Raw genomic sequence first — 23,559 nt, forward strand, 5'->3', positions numbered from 1 at the left:
TACCTTTTAATGTCATCAGGTAGAAAATGGCACATGGTGGTTGTTCTTTTACGGGCATTAAGTCACTCCCTGAATTAGGGTACCCAATGCTAAGTTTGCTTTTTATGGTCCAATCAAAATCATCCTTTAAGTGACTCAATAGGGAAACGGTGCAGAAATTATAGTCAGTTACCCTGCCAAATTGTTGCAATCAACAACAACTTGTACTTACATAGCACCATCCACGCAGGATAGCATCTCAGAGTGCTTAACAGTGGAGGAGCCTGACTCCGAACTTGGGGGTGGGGGTGGAGGTGGTCGAAGAGGAATGGTCGAAGAGGAAAGCATGGTCGAAGAGGAAGGTTTTCAGGACTTGAAAAAGGGGAGAAAGGGGACAAGGTGGAGGGATTGAGGGAGAGTGTTCCAGAGTTTCAGGGCATAGTGGCTGAAAGCACGATCTGCGATGGTGGGGCGGAGGGTGCAAGGGACGGGTAAGAGGCTAATCACTAGAGTCAGACTCGATGGCACCTTAGTATCTCAAACAATTTGAAATACATAAAATATGCATTTAAAGGGCTTACTCAGACTGGCTAATGATTTTAGTCAACACATACACTTTACAGAACACATCACAAACAAGACAGGCATCGAAAACAAAGGGGTGACTACAACAACTTCATAGAGCGAAATCCCAGTAGTTCACTGCTTTCATGTTTGATCATGGTTCATGTTGTGTCTGGTGATCTTTAGGCTGATGAATTTCATTGTCCAATTGTTGTCGTTATTCAGACAATGGATAAAACCGAAGATCTGCTCAAAGATTCCCAGGCAAATCAACTCTCTGTGAATGGTGCCAGCCACTGCTATGATAACTAACCCGTGAGGCGAATGGATGCATTTTAGCTGTCGCCCCTGAGGTTGGGATTGAGGAATAAGTGCTCATCCTTTGTCAGGGCTAGTAAATGTAAGCTGACTATCGCTGCATCAGGATAAGCCTCCATTTGCTCCTCAGAGGCTCTGTAAGCAAATTTCAGTTCGGAGTCTTCCCAAAAGTGCTGGGGGCCCTATTCTTTTGGTTGTTCTCCAAGCAAAGGGTTCTGCGAATTAAGCCGCTGGTAAAACCAATGGCAGAAATGTCCCATAACTTGGTCCCATCTTACCACTCTACCCTTGTCTCTACTAAATCGTCTTTCTACTCCAGTGTCCTGGTAAAACGAATAACTAGGGAGGTAGATAGAGCTTTAAACTAATAAGGGGGAGAGAGAAGGTTATGGTTAAATGTAAACTCACAAACCAATTAAGAAAAGTCAAGGCTGTAGAGCAGAGTAGCGACTTGGGAGATGAAGAACAGAGTGTGTCATGTAGGGACAAAGAGTTTAACAAAGAAAATAAGGCATTAATAAGTAGGGGAAAAGTTAAAATTAAAGGCGCTATACCTGAATGCATGAAGCATTCGTAACAAAATAGATGAATTAATGTCACAAATAGAGATGAACGGGTACAATCGAGTAACCATTTCTGAGACGTGATTACAGGGAGACCAAGGTTGGGAGCTAAACATTCCAGGGTACCTGACGTATAGGAAAGATAGGGAATATAGAAAATAACGTGGGAGGGTGGAAGTAGCCCTGTTAATAAAGGATGAGATAAAAACAGTAGAGAGGAAGGATCTTAAGTCAGACAATCAGGATGTAGAATCAGTATCGTTGGAGCTAAGAAACAACAAGGGCAGAAAACACTAGTGGGAGTAGTTTATGGACCCCGAACAGCAGTTACAGTAATGGGCAGAGTATTAATCAGGAAATTAGAGGAGCATGTAACAAAGGTAATACACTAATAGTGGGTGATTTTAATCTTCATATAGACTGGGAAAACCAAATTAGCAAAAGTCAATTAGAGGATGAGTTTATGGAATGCATTAGATATAGTTTTCTAGAATAGTTTGTTGAGGAACCAACCAGGGAATAGGCTATCCTAGATCTTGTATTGTGTAACGAAGCAGGGCTAATCAGCAATCTTGAAGTTAAGGCTCCTCGAGGGCAGAGTGACCATAATATGATCAAATTTGATATTAAGTTTGAGAGTGATGTAGTTAAGTCTGAAACAATGGTCTTAAACTTAAATAAAGCCAACTTTGCAAGTATGAGGGACGATTTGGCTAAAATAGACTGGGAAAGTAGATTAAGAGATATGATGGTAGACAAGCAATGGCAAACGTTCAAAGATCTATAATTCCCAGCGAACGCATATTCCCTTGAGAAATAAAAATTCCATGGGAAAAGTGGTTCAACATGGCTAACTAGAGAAGTTAAGGAAAGTATAAAATTAAAAGAAGAAGTCTATAATATTGCCAAAAAGAGCTGTAAACCTGATGATTGGGAGGGCTTTAGAGATCAGCAAAGGATAACCAAGAAACTAATTTCGAGGGAGAAAATGGAATATGAGAGTAAACTAGCTAGAGAAATAAAGACAGATTGTAACAGCTTTACAAGCATATAAAGAGGAAGAGATTAACAGAAGTAAATGTTGGTCCCTTACAGGCAGAGATAGGCGAAGTTATAATGGGGAATGAAGAAATGGCAGTCACTAAACAAATATTTTGCTTCTGTCTTCATGTTAGAAGATACTAAAAACTTACCAAAAGTAGTGGGGAACCAAGAGACTAATGTTAGTGAGGAACCTAAAGAAATTAATATTGTAAAGTAATAGTACTAGAGAAATTGATGGGACTAAAAACTGATAAATCTCCTGGACCTGATGATCTGCATCCTAGGGTTTTAAAAGAGGTGGCTGCAGAGATAGTGGATGCATGGTTTTTGGTCTTCCCAAATTCCCTGGATTTTGGAACAGTTCCCGTTGATTAGAAGGTCGCAAATGTATCGTCGCTATTTAATAAGGGTGGGGGAAAAAAAATGGGGAACCATAGACCAATTAGCCTGACATCGGTGGTAGCGAAAATTCTAGAGTCTATAATTAGGGATGTTGTTGTGGGGCACTTAGAAAGTCATAATATGATGAGGCAGAGTCAACCGGTTTTATGAAAGGGAAATCGTTTTTAACAAATCTTTTAGAATGTTTTGAAGATGTAACTAGCAGGTTAGATGGGGGGAACCAGTGGATATAGTGTACTTGGATTTTCAGAACGCATTCAACAAGGTGCCACATAACAACAACAATTTGGATTTATATAGCGCCCTCCACACCGGACGGCATCTCAAAGCGCTTCACAGTAACGGATCCCTGGGCCGAGCCAGGGGGATAGGGAAGGTGACCAAAGGCGCGGTCGAAAAGAAAGGTCTTCAGCCGAGAGGATAAAAGGTTGTTACATAAGATTAGGGCTCATGGAATTAAGGGTAATATATGGATCAAAGAGTGGTTAACAGGCACAAAACAGAGAGTAGGGATAAACGGGTCCTTCTCAGATTGGCAGGTTGTGACTAGTGAAGTGCCGCAAGGATCAGTGCTTGGGCCTCAACTGTTTACAGTCTACATCAATGACTTAGATGAGGAAATAGAGCTTAATGTATCTAAATTGACAGACGATACAAAGCTAGGTGGGAAAGTAAGCTGTGAGGAGGACACAAGGAGGATGCAAAGGGTTACAGGCAGGTTAAGTGAGTGGCCAAGAAGGTGGCAGATGGAGTATAATGTGGGGAAGTGTGAAGTTATTCACCTAGGTAGAAAAAATAGAAAAGCAGATTAGTTTCTCGAGGGGGAGAGACTAGGTAGTGTTAGTATTCAGATGGATTTAGATGTCCTTGTACACCAACAACAAGACAAGATTCCATTTATAAAGCGCCTTTCACGTCAGGAGGACGTCCCAAGGCGCTGCACAGTTGGGTCATGACCCGAGCAGGGGGGAAATGGTCAGGGTGAGGGGAGGGGAGGGAGCGAGGAGGGAGGAAATGGTCAGGGTGAGGGGAGGGATGGGAGGGAGCGAGAAGGGGGAAGAGAGTCGAGAGGGGAGCTGAAGGCTCGGTCAAAGAGAAAGGTTTTGAGACCGGCCTTGAAGGAGGAGAGGGAGGAAGCAAGGCGAAGGCACTGGGGGATAGAGTTCCAGAGCCTCGGGGCTGAGAGGCTGAAGGCCCGACCACCGATGGTAGGGCGATTGGGGCGGGGGACGTGGAGCAGACCGGAGCCGGAGGAACGGAGGGTACGGGCAGGTAGGTAGGGGATAGTAGGTTGGAGAGGTAGGAGGGAGCAAGGCCGTGAATGGCCTTGTAGGTGAGGATGAGGATCTTGAAATCAATCCTCTGGGGGATGGGGAGCCAGTGGAGGCGAGCGAGGGTGGGAGTGATGTGGTCCCGAAGCCTGGTGCGGGACAGTACACGAGCTGCAGAGTTCTGAATGACCTGCAGCTTGTGGAGGGAGGTGGCGGGAAGGCCGGCGAGGAGAGAGTTCCCATAGTCCAGCCTTGAGGTGACAAAGGCGTGAACCAGGGTTTCAGCAGCGTGAGGGGTGAGGTAGTGCCGTAGTCTGGCGATGTTCCGGAGGTGATGGAAGGCGGTGCCAGTTGTGGTGCGGATGTGAGGGAGAAAGGACAGCTCAGGGTCGAACAAAACGCCGAGGTTCCTGACTGGCTTTGAGAGGTGGAGAGTGCAGCCTTGGATGCTGATGGTGTCAGCGCCTGAGGTGCGGAGGCGCTGACGTGAGCCAATCAGGAGGGCCTCGGTTTTTCGCACGTTGAGCTGAAGAAAGTTGTCTCTCGTCCAGGACTCGATGTCGGACAGGCAGGCTGTCAGGACATCGGTGGTCGTGGAGTTGAGAGTAGAGGAGGAAAGGTAGAGTTGGGTGTCATCCGCATACATGTGGAAGTTAACTCCATGTCTGCGGATGATGTCACCAAGGGGGAGCATATAGAGGGTGAAGAGGAGGGGACCGAGGACAGAGCCCTGAGGGACACCACATGAGACAGTACGGGGGGTGGAGGAGAAGCCATTCGTCGAGACAAAGTGAAGACGGTGAGAAAGGTACGACCTAAACCATTCAAGGACAGTGCCTTGAAGGTTGAGGTGGGAGGACAAGCGGTGGAGTAGGATAGCGTGGTCGACCGTATCGAATGCTGCCGATAGGTCGAGGAGGACGAGGAGGCAGAGGGAGCCCTGGTCACAGATGGTCAGGATATCATTGGTGACCTTGACCAGGGCAGTTTCTGTGCTATGGGCAGCACGGAAACCTGACTGAAGGGGTTCGAAAAGAGAATGGGTGGAAAGGAAAGAGCGCAGTTGGGAGGCGACAACTCTTTCCAAGACCTTGGAGAGAAAGGGGAGGTTGGAGATGGGCCGGTAGCTTGATAGCTGCGACGCATCAAGGGAGGGTTTTTTCAGGGTGGGCGTGATGGTGGCAGTTTTTAATGGAATGGGGACAGAGCCAGAGGAGAGGGACAGGTTGATGATGTCAGTGATATGTGGGGCAAGAAAGTGGAGCTGGGAGATAAGGAGTGGAGTGGGGATGGGGTCAAGGGAGCAGGTGGTTGGTTTTAGGGATAGGATGAGTTTTGTGACAGAGGGTGGGGAAACGGGTACAAAAGTGTGTAGGGGAGGATGGGTAGGAGTCGGAGTGTGGGAGTGAGGGGGTGGGGGGTTGGTGGAAGTTGGAGGGGAAGTGACCGCGGAGCGAATTCCCTTGATCTTGGATTCAAGGAAATCCAGCATCTCCTCGCAGTGAAGGTTGGAGGAGATGACCTGCGCGGGGTGGCGGGGGGGACGGAGGAGTCGGGTTTTGGTGGAAAACAGTAGCCTGGGGTTGTTCTTCGCCTCCAGGATTATCCTGGAGTAGAAGGACGACTTGGCCGAGGCTAGAGTGGAGCGGTAAATTTTGAGGAGGTCCAGCCAGATTTGTCGGTGGACCGTTAGGCCAGATTTGACACAGGTGCGTTCAGCAGCCCGCACCTGGCTTTTCAGTGAGCGGAGGTGGGTGGTGTACCAGGGGGAGGAGCGGGAGTAGGAGACAGTGCGGGAAGTGATGGGGGCAAGAGTATCGAGTGTGGAGGAGAGGGTATTGTGGAGGAGGGAGAGAGGAGAAGAGGGGTCGGTGAGGGTTGAAGGCCAGAGGGAGAGGAGTTCAGAGGACTCCAAGGCATCGGTTAGGGATTGTGGGGGTAACTTCTTCCAAGGGCGGTAGAAGATGGTGGTGGGTCTGGTGGAGGTGGGGAGGGGGGTGGAGGTGGTGAAGGAGATGAAGTAGTGGTCAGAGATGGCCTTGTCGGTAATAGTGACATCCGAGACACTGAGGCCCCGGGTGATCACCAAATCGAGTGGGTGGCCGTGACTGTGAGTGGGGGAGTTTATGTGTAAGGAGAGGTTGAGTGAGGAGAGCAGGGAAGAGAAGTCTGTGGAGATGGAGCAGGAGGGGGTGAAGTGTAGGTTAAAGTCGCCCAGGATGATGAGGCGATCAGAGCAGAGGCAAAGAGATGTGAGGAGTGTTGAAATGTCAGAGATGAAGGTGGGAGAGGTTTTAGGGGGCCGGTAGAGGAGGAGGATTTTAAGGGAGAGGAATGAGGGGTGGGAGAGGGTGAGGTGCTCAAAGGAGGGGAAAGAGCCAGTGGAGTAGGGGGATAGGGCAAGTGGTGTCCTTGAGATAAGGGCAACACCACCGCCACGGCGGTTGGGGCGGGGGATGTGGTGGGAGGTGTAGCCGGGTGGCGTGGCCTCCGTGAGGGGGAAGGTGTCGCCTGGGGTGAGCCAGGTTTCCGTTAAGGCCATGATATCAACGTTCTCATCAAGGATGAGATCGTTGATGACCAGGGCCTTGTTGCAGAGGGAGCGGACATTTTGCAGTCCGATGTGGAGGGAGCGGTTGACAGAAGGGTGTGTGGGAGGGGAGGGGGGTCCAGGTTGTGAGGCAGGGGTGGGGGGAATGGGGATGAGGGAGGAGAGGTTGACTCCCCGGGTCTGTGTCCGGGGTGGGTGGCGAGTGTGGTGGGGAATGGGGCAGTCGGTGTGGCTGCTGCTGGACAGCCAACGCCGAGTGCCACGGTGAGCCCGGCGGAGGATTCCCAGGCTGGAACAGAGGGAGGTTGTGGGAGGGTCAAGTGGGGATAGAAGACGAGAGGGACGGAGAGAGAGGAGGACAGAGCGGGAGAGATGCAGAGGGGGCAGGGTTTGGGGGGAGAGAGGAGGGGGGAGGGAGGGAGGGGGTGAGGGGGCTCGGGTCAAAACGGCAGCCATAGTGCGCACGCGGGGACCGGGAGTGAGCGGTCAGGTGGATGGCATTATCCCGAAGATTGGGGCACCAATCACAGAAAGGTAGTATGCAGGTACAGCAAGCAACTAGAAAGGCTAATAGGCATGTTAGCGTTTATTGCAAAGGGGTTACAGTACAAGAGTAGGGAAGTCTTGCTGCAATTGTATAGGGCCTTAGTGAGACCGCACTCTGCATATTGTGTGCAGTTTTGGTCTCCTTGTCTAGGAAAGGACATACTTGCCAAGTGAACGTAGGTTCACTGGGTTGGTTCCTGGGATGAGGGGGTTGACCTACAAGGAGAGGTTGAGTAGACTAGGCTTATATTCTCTAGAATATAGAAGAAATAGAGGTGATCTTATAGAAACCTATAAGATTCTTAAGGGTTTTGACATGATAGATATTGTGAGACTGTTTCCCCTGGTTGGAGAATCTAAAACTAGGGCTCATAGTCTCAGGATTAAAGGTCAGCCCTTCAGAAATGAGTTGAGAAAACATTTCTTCACCTAGAGGGTAGTGAATTTATGGAATTCTCTACCCCAGAAGGCTGTGGATGCTCAGTCGTTGAACATATTCAAGACTGAGATCGATAGATTTTTAAAAACTAAAGGTATTAAGGGATATGGGGATAGGGCGGGTAAATGGTATTAGATTAGAAGATCAGACATGATCTTATTAAATGGCGGGGCAGGCTCAAGGGGCCAAATGGCCTATTCCTGCTCCTATTTCTTATGTTCTTATGTTCTTAAGATAATTTTGGAGGCCAAGGACAACCCCAGGTTCCTCTTCTCCATCACCAACTGACTCCTTCGCCTACCCTATCATGCCTCACTCATCCTCTCCTCCAATGCCAACTGTGAGGAGATGCTGGGCTTCCTCGAAACCAAAATCATGGGGATCCGCTCAGCTGCCTCTGCCCTTCTGACCACTACCCTCTCACTATCAAACCCCAGCCCCTACCCATCCCTACCCTCCACACCTTCGAACCTGTCTCCCACTCCCCTCTCACCACCACCATTAACACACATGAAACTGACCATCTGCTCCTTGGACCATCCCTACCCCTTTAATAATAATAATAATAATAATAATTCTTGCATTTGATATAGCGCTTTTCACGTCGGGAGGATGTCCCAAAGCACTTCACAGAACACTGTAAAGTGAATTGACTGTATATTTGTGGGCGAACGCGGCAGCCAATTGCGCACAGCAATGTCCCACAAACAGTCGTGGATTGAAAATGACCAATTTTTTATTATTGTTTTTGGTTTTGGAGGGATTATTATTAGGCGTGTGGAGTAAGGAAACTTGCCCAAGGTTTCGCCCTCTGCCTGGAATTGAACTCAGGTCTCTCGCTTGTAAAGCGAGTGCTCTAACCACTGAGCTACAGGACTCCATCTCTGCTCCACCTCCTTGCCCCCTACTCACACACATCATAAACCTCTCTCTGTCCACCACTTTAAAAATGTCCATCAGCACTCCTATCCTTAAAAAACCCTCCCTGGACCCATCCCTGCTCTCAAACTACCGCCCCATCTCCAACCTCCCTTTCCTTTCCAAGGTCGTTGCCTCCCAGATTCGTTTTTTCCGTTCTCATTTCGCCACTCCCTTCACGAACCCCTCCAATCGGGTTTCTGTGCCACCCACAACACAGAAACAACTTTGGTCAAAGTGCCAAATGCCATTTTGTCCACCTGCGGCCAGGGCTCCCTTTGCCTCCTCGTCCTCCTTGACCTCTCTGCTGCCTTCGATACCATTGATCACTCTATCCTCCTCCACCACCCCTCCTCTCACCTTAACCTTCAAAGTTCTGTCCTTGAATGGTTCAGATCGTACCTCTCACACCGTCTCCACTTCATCTCCACAAACGGCTTGCCTCTTTTTCAATATCTATATGCTCCCTTTGGTGACATTATCTGCAGACATGGGGTCAATTTCCATATGTATGCAGATGATACCCAACTGTATCTCTCTGTCTCCACTCTTGACTCCAGAACCACTGCTGTCCTGATAGAAGGTCTGCCAGACATCAAGCTTTGGATGAGAACTAACTTTCTACAGTGGAACGTCAACCAGACCGAGGCTCTCCTGATTGGCTCATGTCAGCGCCTCCTCACCTCAGGCGCTGACAGTATCACCGTCCATGGCTGCACACTCCACTTTACTAAGCCAGTCCGGAACCTTAGAGTCTTGTTTCACCCTCAACTGTCCTTTCTGCCCCACATAATAATAATAATAATCCTTGCATTTGATATAGCGCTTTTCACGTCTTCTAGACGTCCCAAAGCGCTTCACAGAATATACTGTAAGTGAATTGACTGTATATTTGTGGGCGAACGCGGCAGCCAATTGCGCACAGCAATGACCCACAAACAGTCGTGGATTGAAAATGACCAATTTTTTATTATTGTTTTTGGTTTTGGAGGGATTATTATTAGGCGTGTGGAGTAAGGAAACTTGCCCAAGGTTTCGCCCTCTGCCTGGAATTGAACTCAGGTCTCTCGCTTGTAAAGCGAGTGCTCTAACCACTGAGCTACAGGACTCCATCTCTGCTCCACCTCCTTGCCCCCTACTCACACACATCATAAACCTCTCTCTGTCCACCACTTTAAAAATGTCCATCAGCACTCCTATCCTTAAAAAACCCTCCCTGGACCCATCCCTGCTCTCAAACTACCGCCCCATCTCCAACCTCCCTTTCCTTTCCAAGGTCGTTGCCTCCCAGATTCGTTTTTTCCGTTCTCATTTCGCCACTCCCTTCACGAACCCCTCCAATCGGGTTTCTGTGCCACCCACAACACAGAAACAACTTTGGTCAAAGTGCCAAATGCCATTTTGTCCACCTGTGGCCAGGGCTCCCTTTGCCTCCTCGTCCTCCTTGACCTCTCTGCTGCCTTCGATACCATTGATCACTCTATCCTCCTCCACCACCCCTCCTCTCACCTTAACCTTCAAAGTTCTGTCCTTGAATGGTTCAGATCGTACCTCTCACACCGTCTCCACTTCATCTCCACAAACGGCTTGCCTCTTTTTCAATATCTATATGCTCCCTTTGGTGACATTATCTGCAGACATGGGGTCAATTTCCATATGTATGCAGATGATACCCAACTGTATCTCTCTGTCTCCACTCTTGACTCCAGAACCACTGCTGTCCTGATAGAAGGTCTGCCAGACATCAAGCTTTGGATGAGAACTAACTTTCTACAGTGGAACGTCAACCAGACCGAGGCTCTCCTGATTGGCTCATGTCAGCGCCTCCTCACCTCAGGCGCTGACAGTATCACCGTCCATGGCTGCACACTCCACTTTACTAAGCCAGTCCGGAACCTTAGAGTCTTGTTTCACCCTCAACTGTCCTTTCTGCCCCACATAATAATAATAATAATCCTTGCATTTGATATAGCGCTTTTCACGTCTTCTAGACGTCCCAAAGCGCTTCACAGAATATACTGTAAGTGAATTGACTGTATATTTGTGGGCGAACGCGGCAGCCAATTGCGCACAGCAATGACCCACAAACAGTCGTAGATTGAAAATGACCAATTTATTATTGTTTTTGGTTTTGGAGGGATTATTATTAGGCTCTGTGTGGAGTAAGGAAACTTGCCCAAGGTTTCGCCCTCTGCCTGGAATTGAACTCAGGTCTCTCACTTGCAAAGCGAGTGCTCTAACCACTGAGCCGTGTCCCACTCTGCCTTCCCCACCTCCGCAATATAGCTTGGCTCCGCCACTCTCTCACAGCACAGGCCGCCGAGACCCTCATAGAGGAATTCATAGCATCCAGGCTCGATTACACAAACTCTCTGCTTGTCGGCCTCCCCACCTACTCCCTCCATAGGCTGCAGATCATCCAGAACTCTGCAGCCTGTGTCCTCTTCCGCACCAGACTTTGTGACCCTATCACCCTATCCTTGTCCGACTCCATTGGCTTCCCATCACATAGAGGATATAGTTCAAGATCGTGGTCCTCACTTTCAAAGCCCTCCATGGCCTTGCTCCCCACTACCTCTGCGATCTCCTAACCCCCTACCAACCTGTCCACTCTCTCCGCTCAACGGGTTCTGGCCTGCTTCATGTACCCCACCTCGCCTGCTCCACTATTGGCGGGCGGACCTTCTGGCACTCTGCCCCCACCCTCTGGAACTCTATCCCACAGTCCCTCTGCCTCGCTCCCGCCCTTGCCTCCTTCAAGACCCGTCTCAAGACCCTCCTCTTCAACCGTGCCTTTGGTCACCCTCCTTCCCTCCACCCTCCCCGATTCCGACTGCCAACTCAGGTCCGAAACACCGATTGTCCAGGGCATTGGGACGTCTTCCTGACGTGAATGGCGCTATACAAATATAATTTTGTTGTTGTTGTTGGTAATTACCATTGGTCGATACAATATTTCCTACAACCTTGTTTTTCTGGGAAACACTCAAACCCTCCCTCCAGTATTGTACAATTCTTTGAGTAAGTTGATATTTCTTTGTCTCTCCTGGACGAGAGACAACTTTCTTCAGCTCAACGTGCGAAAAACCGAGGCCCTCCTGATTGGCTCACGTCAGCGCCTCTACACCTCAGGCGCTGACACCATCAGCATCCAAGGCTGCACTCTCCACCTCTCAAAGCCAGTCAGGAACCTCGGGGTTCTGTTCGACCCTGAGCTGTCCTTTCTCCCTCACATCCGCACCACAACTGGCACCGCCTTCCATCACCTGCGGAACATCGCCAGACTACGGCACTACCTCACCCCTCACGCTGCTGAAACCCTGGTTCACGCCTTTGTCACCTCAAGGCTGGACTATGGGAACTCTCTCCTCGCCGGCCTTCCCGCCACCTCCCTCCACAAGCTGCAGGTCATTCAGAACTCTGCAGCTCGTGTACTGTCCCGCACCAGGCATCACAACCACATCACTCCCACCCTCGCTCGCCTCCACTGGCTCCCCATCCCCCAGAGGATTGATTTCAAGATCCTCATCCTCACCTACAAGGCCATTCACGGCCTTGCTCCCTCCTACCTCTCCAACCTACTATCCCCCTACCTACCTGCCCGTACCCTCCGTTCCTCTGGCTCCGGTCTGCTCCACGTCCCCCGCCCCAACCGCCCTACTATCGGTGGTCGGGCCTTCAGCCTCTCAGCCCCTAGGCTCTGGAACTCCATCCCCCAGTGCCTTCGCCGCCTTCTCCCTTTCCTCCTTCAAGGCCGGTCTCAAAACCTTTCTCTTTGACCGTGCCTTCAGCTCCCCTCTCGACTCTCTTCCTCCTCCTCGCTCCCTCCCTTCCCTCCCCTCACCCTGACCATTTCCCCCTCCTTGCTCCCTCCCTTCCCTCACCCTGACCATTTCCCCCCTGCTTGGGTCATGACCCAACTGTGCAGCGCCTTGGGACGTCCTCCTGACGTGAAAGGCGCTCTATAAATGGAATCTTGTTGTTGTTGTTGTTGTTTGCAGTTGCTGGTACAATAACATTTGTTTTGCCTAATAATGGAATATTGTCTCACGGTGAAGTTTCTTCCATGTCAATAGTTCCTCTGCACTCCGGCTATAACTCAGGATTGCATTTATGGCTTATAGGGGGTTCTCCAAGCTCAGGAATCATAAACCAGGGATTGTGGGTTCAAGTCCCATCTGGGTTGCCAATTTATAAATTAATGAGTTCCTCAAAATGTAATACAAGAGACTAAGCTGACCAGCATTCCTCAGAATGAAGTTAGTGTGTTAATCCAACCAAAATGATATTGATAAGTTCTTATATCATACATACACCCGGGGACGTGTAGTTCAGATTCAGAGGTGATCTAATCCTTCCTCCAGGAGAGAATGGCGGCCGCTTTGTGTACATCAATCTGTCCTCTTTCTCCTTTTGCCTCAGTGACTTCCACTCCGTGTCTCTGAGTCGCTTACACAGACAGTCTAGGAGTTTTTCTCTCCGTTCCTGTATAAAATGGCAGTCGCCTCTCACCGCTTTCACATGACACACTCTCCTTCACATGCGGTCGTCTGACTCCCTGCGACCACACCTGTGCCAGCCCCTCACCAGGTGTCACCAGGGGTTTCACTGAAACCACTCCTCACCAGCTCATGCTGCTTCTTTCTTTGCAACAAAGTCTCTCTCATGGAAACCAGCCCGACAGAGATGAGGAGGGTTGGGGGGGTGAGGGGGAGTTGGCTGCAACCGCTAGGATACAGCAAGGGTGATCATCACCACGCACACCTAGTGTAAAATCATCAGCTTACACAGGGACACAGATATCTCAATGATTAGATACTGTACTGAAAGAATGTCAAGACTTGAATTAAGTTGTTTTTTTTAGTACGAATCATGTTCTTCATTGAAAGAATCATTTTGGATCGTTACGTTAGTCAGTACCAAGAACCTGGGGTTGTCCTTGGCCTCCAAGATCGTCTGCCTGTAACATATTCTAATGATAGTTAGATCTGTCCCTGGGTGCATGGTCTAAATTGGTCCTGCTGACAGCACAGTGAAATCCTCACTAAACTCTTGGTAATTCAGGTGAGGGATTATTCAGTTTAAGCCTTTAACTGAATGCACGTCTCGCCGACAGTGTTTCAGTCCCAGGGGTGTGTACCTCCAAAATTAGTTTTCAGGTTTATTTTCACTGTCAATTTATGTTCCGGTATCTATATGTTCTGGAGAAAGTACGTTCATTGATACTGTGAAAACATACAGAATACAGAAAAACATAAAGACATTGGAAAGTAAACAAAACACAAAATACTGCAGATGCTGGAAATCTGAAAACAAAACCCTTCATCATAGCTGGTCATGTAGACTGTTCTGACAAAGGGTCGTGGACCCAAAACGTTGACTCACTTTCCTTTCTCCATAGATGCTGCCTGACCTGCTGAGTGTTACCAGTGACTTCTGTTTTTAATTTCAGACATTGGAAAGTTATCTATAACTTTATACAAGTAAGTTTCGAAAAAGATTGCCTTGTGAAAGTGTTGTGCTTGATGTTTACAGCCACAATACCAAAGTCAGCCTGGCCACTGCTCTCTGCTAATTCTAATTTACCTGCTGTTTTCTTCTGGAGATGGTAGTTTCTGATTTATAAGCCAGAAGCTGTTTCTGCTAACGGTATCTTCAATCTGGATAAAATAGCTGGTCATGTGGACTTGAAGTAGAAAGACAGCTGCTGGGTATGAGTACAACCAGTGACTTAACATTCTTGTGGTCCTAGCCTTATTACAGTAAACTCCTGATAACTTTAAGGCAAAAGGGCTCAGTGATGAGTCATCTGGAATGGTGAGTTAGGCATATCATAGAATAATCAGCACAGAACATGGGGATTCAGCCCGTTATGTCTGTGCCGGCTCTTTGAAAAGAGCTATCCAAATCAATCCTTCTCCCCCGTTTTCTCCCCAGAGCCCGGCAGACTTGCTTCCCCAAATAATTATTTACTTCTCTCTTAAGAGTTGTTATCAAATCGGCTTCCACCACCCTTTCAGACAATGCATTCCAGATCTGAACAACTCGCTTCGTGAAAAAAAATTCTCCTCACCTTCCTCTCTGTTTCTTTCAACAACTATTTTAAATCTGTGTCCTCGGGTAACCACCCACCTGCCAGTGGAAATAGTTTCTCCTTGTTTACCCTATCAAATCCCCTCATTATTTTGAAAACTTCTATTAAGTCTCCTCTTAACCTTCTCTGCTCCAAGGAGAATAATCCGAGCTTCTCTATTACACCCTCTCCAATGCCTTGACATCCTTCCAGAAGTGTGGTGCCCAGAACTGACCACAGTACTTTAGCTGAGGCCTAACCAGTGTTTCATACATTTTATATGTATAAAAACAAACAAATGCAGCCAGGATATTGACAGCATTAGTGGTACTGACAAGTCAAGCAGGGTTGCGTTATCAGGGATTTACGGTATTAAAAGATCTTGGAAATTTGGAAGAAATCTTAAAATCAGCCTATTTGAAAGCTGACTTTCTACAGTTCTGTATAACTTCCAAATAAAAACTGAATTTAAACTTTTCCAAAACACTTTTTAAGACAGTGATATTAAGGCTAAGACCTTGGGACGTCCTCCCGACGTGAAAGGCGCTCAATAAATGGAATCTTGTTGTTGTTGTTGATGAGGATATGGGTCTCAGGAGAGGTACAACGAAGGATGCCTTAGTTGTCAGTTGTACTCTTTGCAGAAGTAAACATACCTATTCACTCATGTGTCTGAATGTCAGTAATTGTTCGTACATAATGACAGAACCCTTCCATTTACTATAGTGCTTACTCTTAGAGAGACAGTAATTACGATAAACAAAAGGGTCATCTGGCCACATGCAAATTGACAATAATTTCACATCCAGCAGTTGAAGTGGAATAGCCTGGAACAGTTTCTGGTCACTTACTGATTGTGAACACAGCTACTTCATTTTCTGTGCAATAAATAACTGGAGAGTTCTCTCACTTTATCCCTAAAGGCACATGCTTGTTTGTTCTACTCAAGTTCCAGTGTTTAAGGACGAGTCTACTCAGTGGTCAGCAGAGGAGATTACAGTGGAATTCGATTCTGTCTGCACTTTCCAGCAGATGACATGGGAGTGATTAGGAACAAGTCAGAGGCCAGGCTGATATTTCTCTTCCTCAGGTATTTTTACTTCTGCAAATGGTACAACTGGCAACTGAAGTCAGTACCATCCACACTGCTAATTTAGCACAATCCCATGTCATCTGCTGGAATCACTCCTACCTCAATTGTGAGGCTAACCTGAAACACCTGAAATAACCATCTGTTTTATTGCACAGCTTCAGTTATACAATGTTAAATTTCTTTTTAATAGATAGTTTTATATTCCTGCCATTCACACATCACATAAAACATACTACTTGTGAATAATCATGTTTTTCACTTTGAGGCAGCTGTGTGCGACTGGAGAGACGGAGGTAAAACAATACACTAGAAATGTCTCATGGTCTTAAGACCATGAAATTTCTCATGGTCTTAGCCTTAAGTCTTAGCCTTAAAACCATTTGTTTAAAATTCAAATCTATGCAGAGATTTTTAAAAAACAAACAAAATTCAGTCTTACAATTTATTTAAATGTCCATTACAACAAGACTGAAATAATTGTTCCCAGTGATTGATGCAACTGTTAACAAAATCTTGCTGCCTGAAACAGGGAGCTCAAGGAGCAGATTTGGGTCCTATATATGATCCCACAATATAACATTTCTTTATTACATTTGCAATCCAACATTGCATTTTCTTAGCTTTGTAAATGAAGTAAGTGTTTTAAGAAAACTTAGTACAAAATGGCTGCTGTCTCAAATAGTGTCTTTTTGGAACAACTAAAATATTTTACAACTCAAGTTCAATGAACTTTAGGCATTAAAACACAGCGCTTTGGGATGTCCTCCCAACGTGAAAGATGCTCTATAAATGTAACTTTGTTGTTGTTGTAAAATGTGCAGATAAGCCTGCCCAGGAAGACATTGTAATTGTCTTAAATGATGGTACTTCAGTTCATTGTCTTGCACTGTGACATGAAAAGCGATGGAAGCAGAATATATTTGACTAGTAATGTTTAAAAAGGCTTACCCATTAGGCAGGCTGAGAGCACGTTATATTTTCCAACAGCCTTCTCACAATGAAAACATTAAAATATTGTGATTACTCATTTGTTTTGATTTTGAACGACTCAGACTCACACCTGTAGTGCACAAGTTTGTTTACTGTGGGTTGTGTAGTTTTCCTGATTGACAGATAATATTCCTCTACTTCCCTAGCCTGGTTGTCATTTGCTTCAATAAAACAATCTAGAAAACGGTGGCCGATGAGTTTCTCTGAGTGTAATCAAAACATTTGCGTTTCTTATTCTTACAGTTCCTTACAAAGTGGCGATGAGCTGTATAAATAATGCAGGACCATGTAGACCCTAGACCATCGCAATCTCAAAAAAGTTTAAGGTAGCTGTGAATCTCAAACCTATATCTAGCATTGAAGTTCCGATTTATACATCAATTTGAGTCTTGCTCTTGGAAATTCCAAATTAAATTTATAATAATAATAATAATCCTTGCATTTGATATAGCGCTTTTCACGTCGGGAGGACGTCCCAAAGCGCTTCACAGAACACACTGTAAAGTGAATTGACTGTATATTTGTGGGCGAACGCGGCAGCCAATTGCGCACAGCAATGTCCCACAAACAGTCGTAGATTGAAAATGACCAATTTAATTATTGTTTTTAGTTTTGGAGGGATTATTATTAGGCTCTGTGTGGAGTAAGGAAACTTGCCCAAGGTTTCGTCCTGCCTGGAATTGAACTCAGGTCTCTCACTTGCAAAGCGAGTGCTCTAACCACTGAGCTACAGGACTCCACATCCAACCATAGCTAAATTTTGGCTTCCTGAACATGCTTCAAGTCCCAAATAACCAATTGTTGCAGCTGGTCTATGGTCAAAATATCCATATACTGAACCCCAGGCTTTCAATGTGCTTGTTTTTGACCACAAGTAAACATTAAAGGGTGTAGCAGGTTGGTGGCGGGTGTGATTAGGAGAAGTTTGCTCGACTTGGGCCATGAGACAACATGGCTAAATGCGACAAATGCCCTTCTGTTCCTAATTTCCTATGTGCCTGTTCCAGCACATACTATTACTGAGATCAGGAGCAAGGTGCCTTCTGCTTCAAATTTCTTAAGATTCCCCTTTTTCCAGTGTGCAATATATTAGAACGATCATTGTTGCTGGGAGTAGATAATGTAATGTTTATTAAAAAATGTTTCAAATTCCCAATTTCAAGAAAAATACTGGACATGAAGTGGAATGTGGGACAGCATTGGCAACAGAGCAATGGGGACGGTGAGGGGTGACCAGTGTATGACTAATAACTTGCAGCAGCTTAAATAAAATAGGTGTAAAGTAAAGCTCAATTCACATTTTACAGAATTCTTTCAACGGGAATCTGCACTGAAGTTTGCAGATCATCAAATGACCATTGAGGGAGAGAACATGACAAAGAGCTCAAATGGTCCTTATGTCAATGCAATCTTTCACTGTGCTTCAATAATCAAAGCCACAGCCATAGCCCCAACCATTTCATTTAATTAACAGATCTATTAACAGTGTCCAATAATGGACAGTTATCAACAGTGATCAGTACCAAATCTAAAACAACACAAAAGTCGAACCGAAATGTACAGAAGAGTTAAACATTGATACCAGTCCTTGACACAGTACTTTGGAACTTTTTGAAACTGCAGTTTTATGTGATCGATTGTTCATTAAGTAACTATTACAACAGGAATAGGAAGAATGACAATTGCTTGGCTCTTTCTCAGATAAGTAAGACAGCTATGGGTTTTGAGAGGTAAAGTGTAACCATACAATTGAGTCGACTAGTGTCAGTATCTGTGCTGGTACTTCAGTGTTGTGGCACAATACTCACAGCAAAAAAAAACGAAACACGGACAAATATAACGATCCAATTTCATCTACCCCACAATATTATTTTAGTGCATTTATCTGGGAAATGATTGGATATAGTTTCACATTCAAACCACTAATATTTTTTCTATTCGGTATGGGAGACTTGAACTGTAGCTGGTCACCATTCTTTGTATCTTTTTTTACACTCTGGTATATGCTGCACTTAAAATTTTCTGCAAGTCAACTTTCTCAATAGAAAATAAATGCATTAGATGTAAATTTACATCAACTGTGATGACAAAATATATTTTGGATGATGTGTACAATGTAATTGAGATAAGTGACCCGACCTAAATACATAAATAGAGTACAAAGGACAAGTATCTAACTTACTGTTCACATGAACTGAATGTTGTACCTCTGCACATGGAGAAAGTGTTCAATCAAACCATTGCTCTTCAGTTCATGTTCGTCCATTGGCAGCCAGGATGCCTCTCATGCGTTGAGTTTATTTTGCGTTAGAATGACAAGTTGGCAGGTTTGTGATGTGATCACACATTATTCACCAAAGTTCACGTAACCCTTAGCATAGTTATTTTTTAAAAATCTCTTTATATGCCATGAATTCTTTACAGTACGACAACCTGCAGCATTGGTTCTCTGTATTAATATTTGTTCTGCGTCTGTTTCTCCCTCTCTCCCAGGATAGCAAGTTCTTTACTTCTTGAGGATTTGGTAGTTCATTGTCCTCTGTGTATCTGGGACTGATTGAACAGTCATAATCCAGTCCTGTAACTACAGAAACAAAATGTGTTGGATAAACACTAATAAAAGGTTCTGTTTCAGTTTCAAAGTTTTCTTACTTTGGAAGCAATTCAGATAAAGTTTTGAATGTTTAGCATTTCATTCTTGCCAATTGTGTCATTGGATTTCTATTGATATCTTATAATGCAACTTCAAATCATTAGACTGGTGGTAGGTCTAGGGAAACTCCGGCCAGTCACACAAATCTATATATTTTAAGCTTGTGCACAGATGCCAAAAAGTAACCTCATCTTACAGTCATACTCAAACATCAGGAATTACTATAACCGTTATCAAAGCTACACTGCTGAAAAAAAAAGAATATTTTACTTGCATTTAACTGGTTGACACTTTGTTCCTATTGGGATATCTTCCTGATCTGGATCTGGCCTCCTCCTTGTCCCCCGAATCCTTCACTCCACCATCGGCGGCCGTGCCTTCAGCCACTATGCCCCAAGGTTCTGGAATTCCCTTCCTCACTCCCTTCGCCTCGACCCTCTCTTCTTATTTTCAGGTCTCGGCTGAAGATCTTTCTTTTCGACCGGGCCTTTGGTTATCTTCTTCCCCCTCCCCCTTGCTCGGTCCTGGGAATCCTTACTGTGAAGCGCTCTGACATGCCCTCTGGGGTGGAGGGCGCTATATAAATCCAAATTGTTGTTGTTGACGTGAAAGGCGCTATACAAATATGATTTGCTGTTTGTTATTATTCACATGCCAAAACATCTGGTTCAAAACCCAACTCTACCGCTCTGCCTCCAGGACCACTGCTGTGCTTACAGAATGTCTGTCAGACATCAAGTCCTGGATGAGAGCCAACTTTCTTCAGTTGAACGTCAACAAGACCGAGGCTCTCCTGATTGGCTCCGTCAGCGCCTCCTCACCTCAGCACTGACAGCATCACCATCCATGGTTGCACACTCCACCTTGCTAAGCCAGTCCAGAACCTTGGGGTCTTGTTTAACTGTCAACTATTCTTTCTACCCCACATCTGCGCTATGACCCGCTCTGCCTTCCCCCACCTCCGCAACATCACCCAGCTCTGCCACTGTCTCACATCGCAGGCCGCCGAAACCCTCATACACGCTTTCATTACATCGAGGCTCGACTATGCAAACTCCCTGCTTGTCGGCCTCCCCAACTCCTCTTTCCACAGGCTGCAAATCATCCAGAACTTTGCAGCCCATGTCCTCTCCCGCACTAGGCTCCGCGACCCTATCACCCTCTTCCTTGCCCAACTCCACTGGCTTCCCATCACACAAAGGATACAATTCAAGATTCTGGTCCTCGCCTTCAAAGCCCTCCACGGTCTAGCTCCCCCCTACCTCTCCGACCGCCTAACCGCCTACCACCCTGTTCGCTCCTTCCACTCAGCGGGCTCCGGCCTGCTTCACGTCCCCCGCCTTGCTCGCCCCACTATTGGCGGGCGGGTCGTCCGCAACTCTGTCCCCACCATCTGGAACTCCATCCTGCACTCCCTCCATCTCACCCCCTCCCTCGCCACCTTCAAGACCCACCTCAAGATCCTCCTCACCGACCGTGCTTTCAATCTCCCCCCCCCCTGCCCTCCTCCCCCCTGACCCTCAGCTCGGGTCCGTAACTCTGTCTGTCCAGAGCCTTGAGGCGTCCTCCCAGCTTGAAAGGCGCTATACAAATGTAATTTTGTTGTTGTTCAGCAAACAATGATTTCCGCTCAACATGTACACAAGGCACAGGACCCAAGCATCAGCATTTGCCTGAGATCTCCACAGAATGAGAAGGAAATAGTCTATTCTCCAATAGCATTTTACCCCTCACCCCACCACCACCACACACACATACAAATTTTCTTCCCTCCTATTTTCCTTCTGATGAGGTGTTTCATGGTCTGTACTGTACCTATTATTCTTGGGTGAGCTTTGACAGTGTATTTTGGTAGAGGGGGATGGGAGCAGCAAATGCAAACAAAGCTCAAACTTGATCTTACCCTCACCCACAGCACATACTCCTCAAGCAAAGGATGCTGGGCAGCAATCCAGCCCATAGACCCCTCCCCAGCATAGGGTTCTGAGGCCATTTGCGGTATCTCTTTGGCCATCTTGGCTGAAATCAACAGACTCAACATTAAGAAGATTGAACCCAGTAACTTCAGCTATTAACTGGATAAACTCAGGGAGGCTTCAACAGCATTTGTTACAAATGTAAAATCAGTTCAATTAAATCACTGTTATCCTTTCTTATTGTCAGCACTCTGACAGAATACAATATTAAGGACTGTAGCTCACCTTTATTACAATCAAAGATCCTAGGAAAAAAAACGTATCTAGTGCACCAAAGTACATTTTCTACAGAACAATGTATGTCGGTATTCTAAATGACACAAATCTGCCTTGATAAAGGTCTCGTGCTACAGGACTCCTGTACGTTTTCAGATAATTGTGAAAGTTGAAAGGCATTACTACTGGACAAGGTGATTATGAAAAATGAAATCTAAGAATAATTACCTTGAAAACAAAAAGTGATGAAAACCAGTGAATACAATTAACTAAGGATGATACCCAAGGTCAAAAATATGTAAGAGGTCATTAAAAAGGTGGATGGCTGATGGAGATCAGAGGAAATACACATGGAGATTAGTTATGCATGAACTAAACTGGGAAATGTTTGAATCTTTAAAAATTGTGATGGAATTGACCAATTTAGGCTGATATTTTCAGGAGCCCAAGAGTGTTTTTAAAATAGGAGAAATAAAGTGGCTCATGTGCTCCTCATATCAGAAGAGTGAATCAGAATGAGCTACATAAAAGTAATGTAAAAGTCGAGAACAAAATTCACACAGGGTGGATGGATTGTGACATTCTCTGTCATAACTATTTGTTAAAGCAGAGTCCATAGCATTCTTTTAAAAAATAATTTAAAAAATGTATCAGAAAGAATACTAAACAGTATGGGAGTGAACAGGAGAATGGGATCAATTCTAGGCACGTTTTGCTTGTAGAAAAACACATTAGATAGACCAAATGGCCTGTTTCTATGCTGGAACATTTTATGATTTGATGAATTAAATATTCCAATTAGTCTATTTCTGATAGAGATGGGGGAAATGCAAATTATTTAATAAGATGGTCTCAATAATAAATCTTGCATTTGATATAGTGCCATCTTTCGAGACATCTCAAAGCAGTTCAGAATATACTGTAAAGAGCATTACCCCTGGAACGCGATTGGCCAGTCGACTAATAACTTGGTTCCTACTTACTGATAGGTAAATAGAGGCGTTTGGAGTAAGGTAACTTGCCTAAGGTTTCACCCCACCCAGGAATCGAATCCAGGTCCTCTCACTTGCTAGGCGAGAGCACTAACCACTACGCTACAGGACTCCACCTGCTCTTTTCAAATAGTGCCCAGTAGCTCAGACGCATACTATCATCTACCTGAACAGGGATGGTGAGTGGGGTTTAACATCTCATCCGAAAGACATAATGCAACACATTGCAAAATTTCAATGTTTACCTAAGGATTACGAAAGCTGGGGTAAGTTATCAGTAGTTTAGAAGCAAAAGGATAGGGGTTTATTTACAAATTGGAATTCTTTGAATTGGTAACTAATGAGTGACCAATAAATCATTAGTGGATGCAATATAGTTGGATTTGTAGAAGGAATTTAATTTTATTTGTATTGGGACTTACAAAAATAAAAATAGATGAAACGGTTAGTAAAATTAGCTGAGCAATAGGAAGCAGTTGGGGAAACCATTGGATAAGATAGGTGTCAGTTTGGCTCAGAGGTAACACTTTTGCTGCTGGGTTGGACGGGATGTTCTTTGGGTGAGTTATTAAACCGAGGTCTCATTTGTCTGCTCAACTGGATGTTAGGATCTTACCGCACTATTTAGGTGTCAGTCGATATCAAATTCAAGAATCATTATAATTACCACCACTTTGGATTTCCATAGAAATTGGTTACTCCTCTGAGCAATTTGATCCGTGAAGACCTTTGAGATGAATTAACATTATACTGCATCTGCAAGATGCTATAATGTAAGTTTATTGTATCTCAGTAGAATCCAGTGAATTTCTAAAATATTTGCACTGTTGTTCGTTTCTGTATAAATTATTCCTTAGGTGCCTGGATCAGGCAATCTGTTTCATGCAAGTGAGATTATGGTGCATTTCAATTCTGCATGGTGTTTTGATTATGTATGCAGAATTCAGCAATGCTGGCTATACAGAAATTAT

The 23,559-nt window shown here is 45.6% G+C and overlaps 1 pseudogene; it reads right to left on the reverse strand.

Annotated features, from left to right (window-relative positions):
- Positions 1-687: 687 nt before the first annotated feature.
- LOC121848529 lies at positions 688-14,276 on the reverse strand (annotated as a pseudogene).
- Between the last annotated feature and the right edge of the window lie 9,283 nt (positions 14,277-23,559).

This window comes from Callorhinchus milii, unplaced genomic scaffold (assembly GCF_018977255.1).
Source record: "Callorhinchus milii isolate IMCB2004 unplaced genomic scaffold, IMCB_Cmil_1.0 Scaffold3, whole genome shotgun sequence".
Taxonomy (NCBI): Eukaryota; Metazoa; Chordata; class Chondrichthyes; order Chimaeriformes; family Callorhinchidae; genus Callorhinchus; species Callorhinchus milii.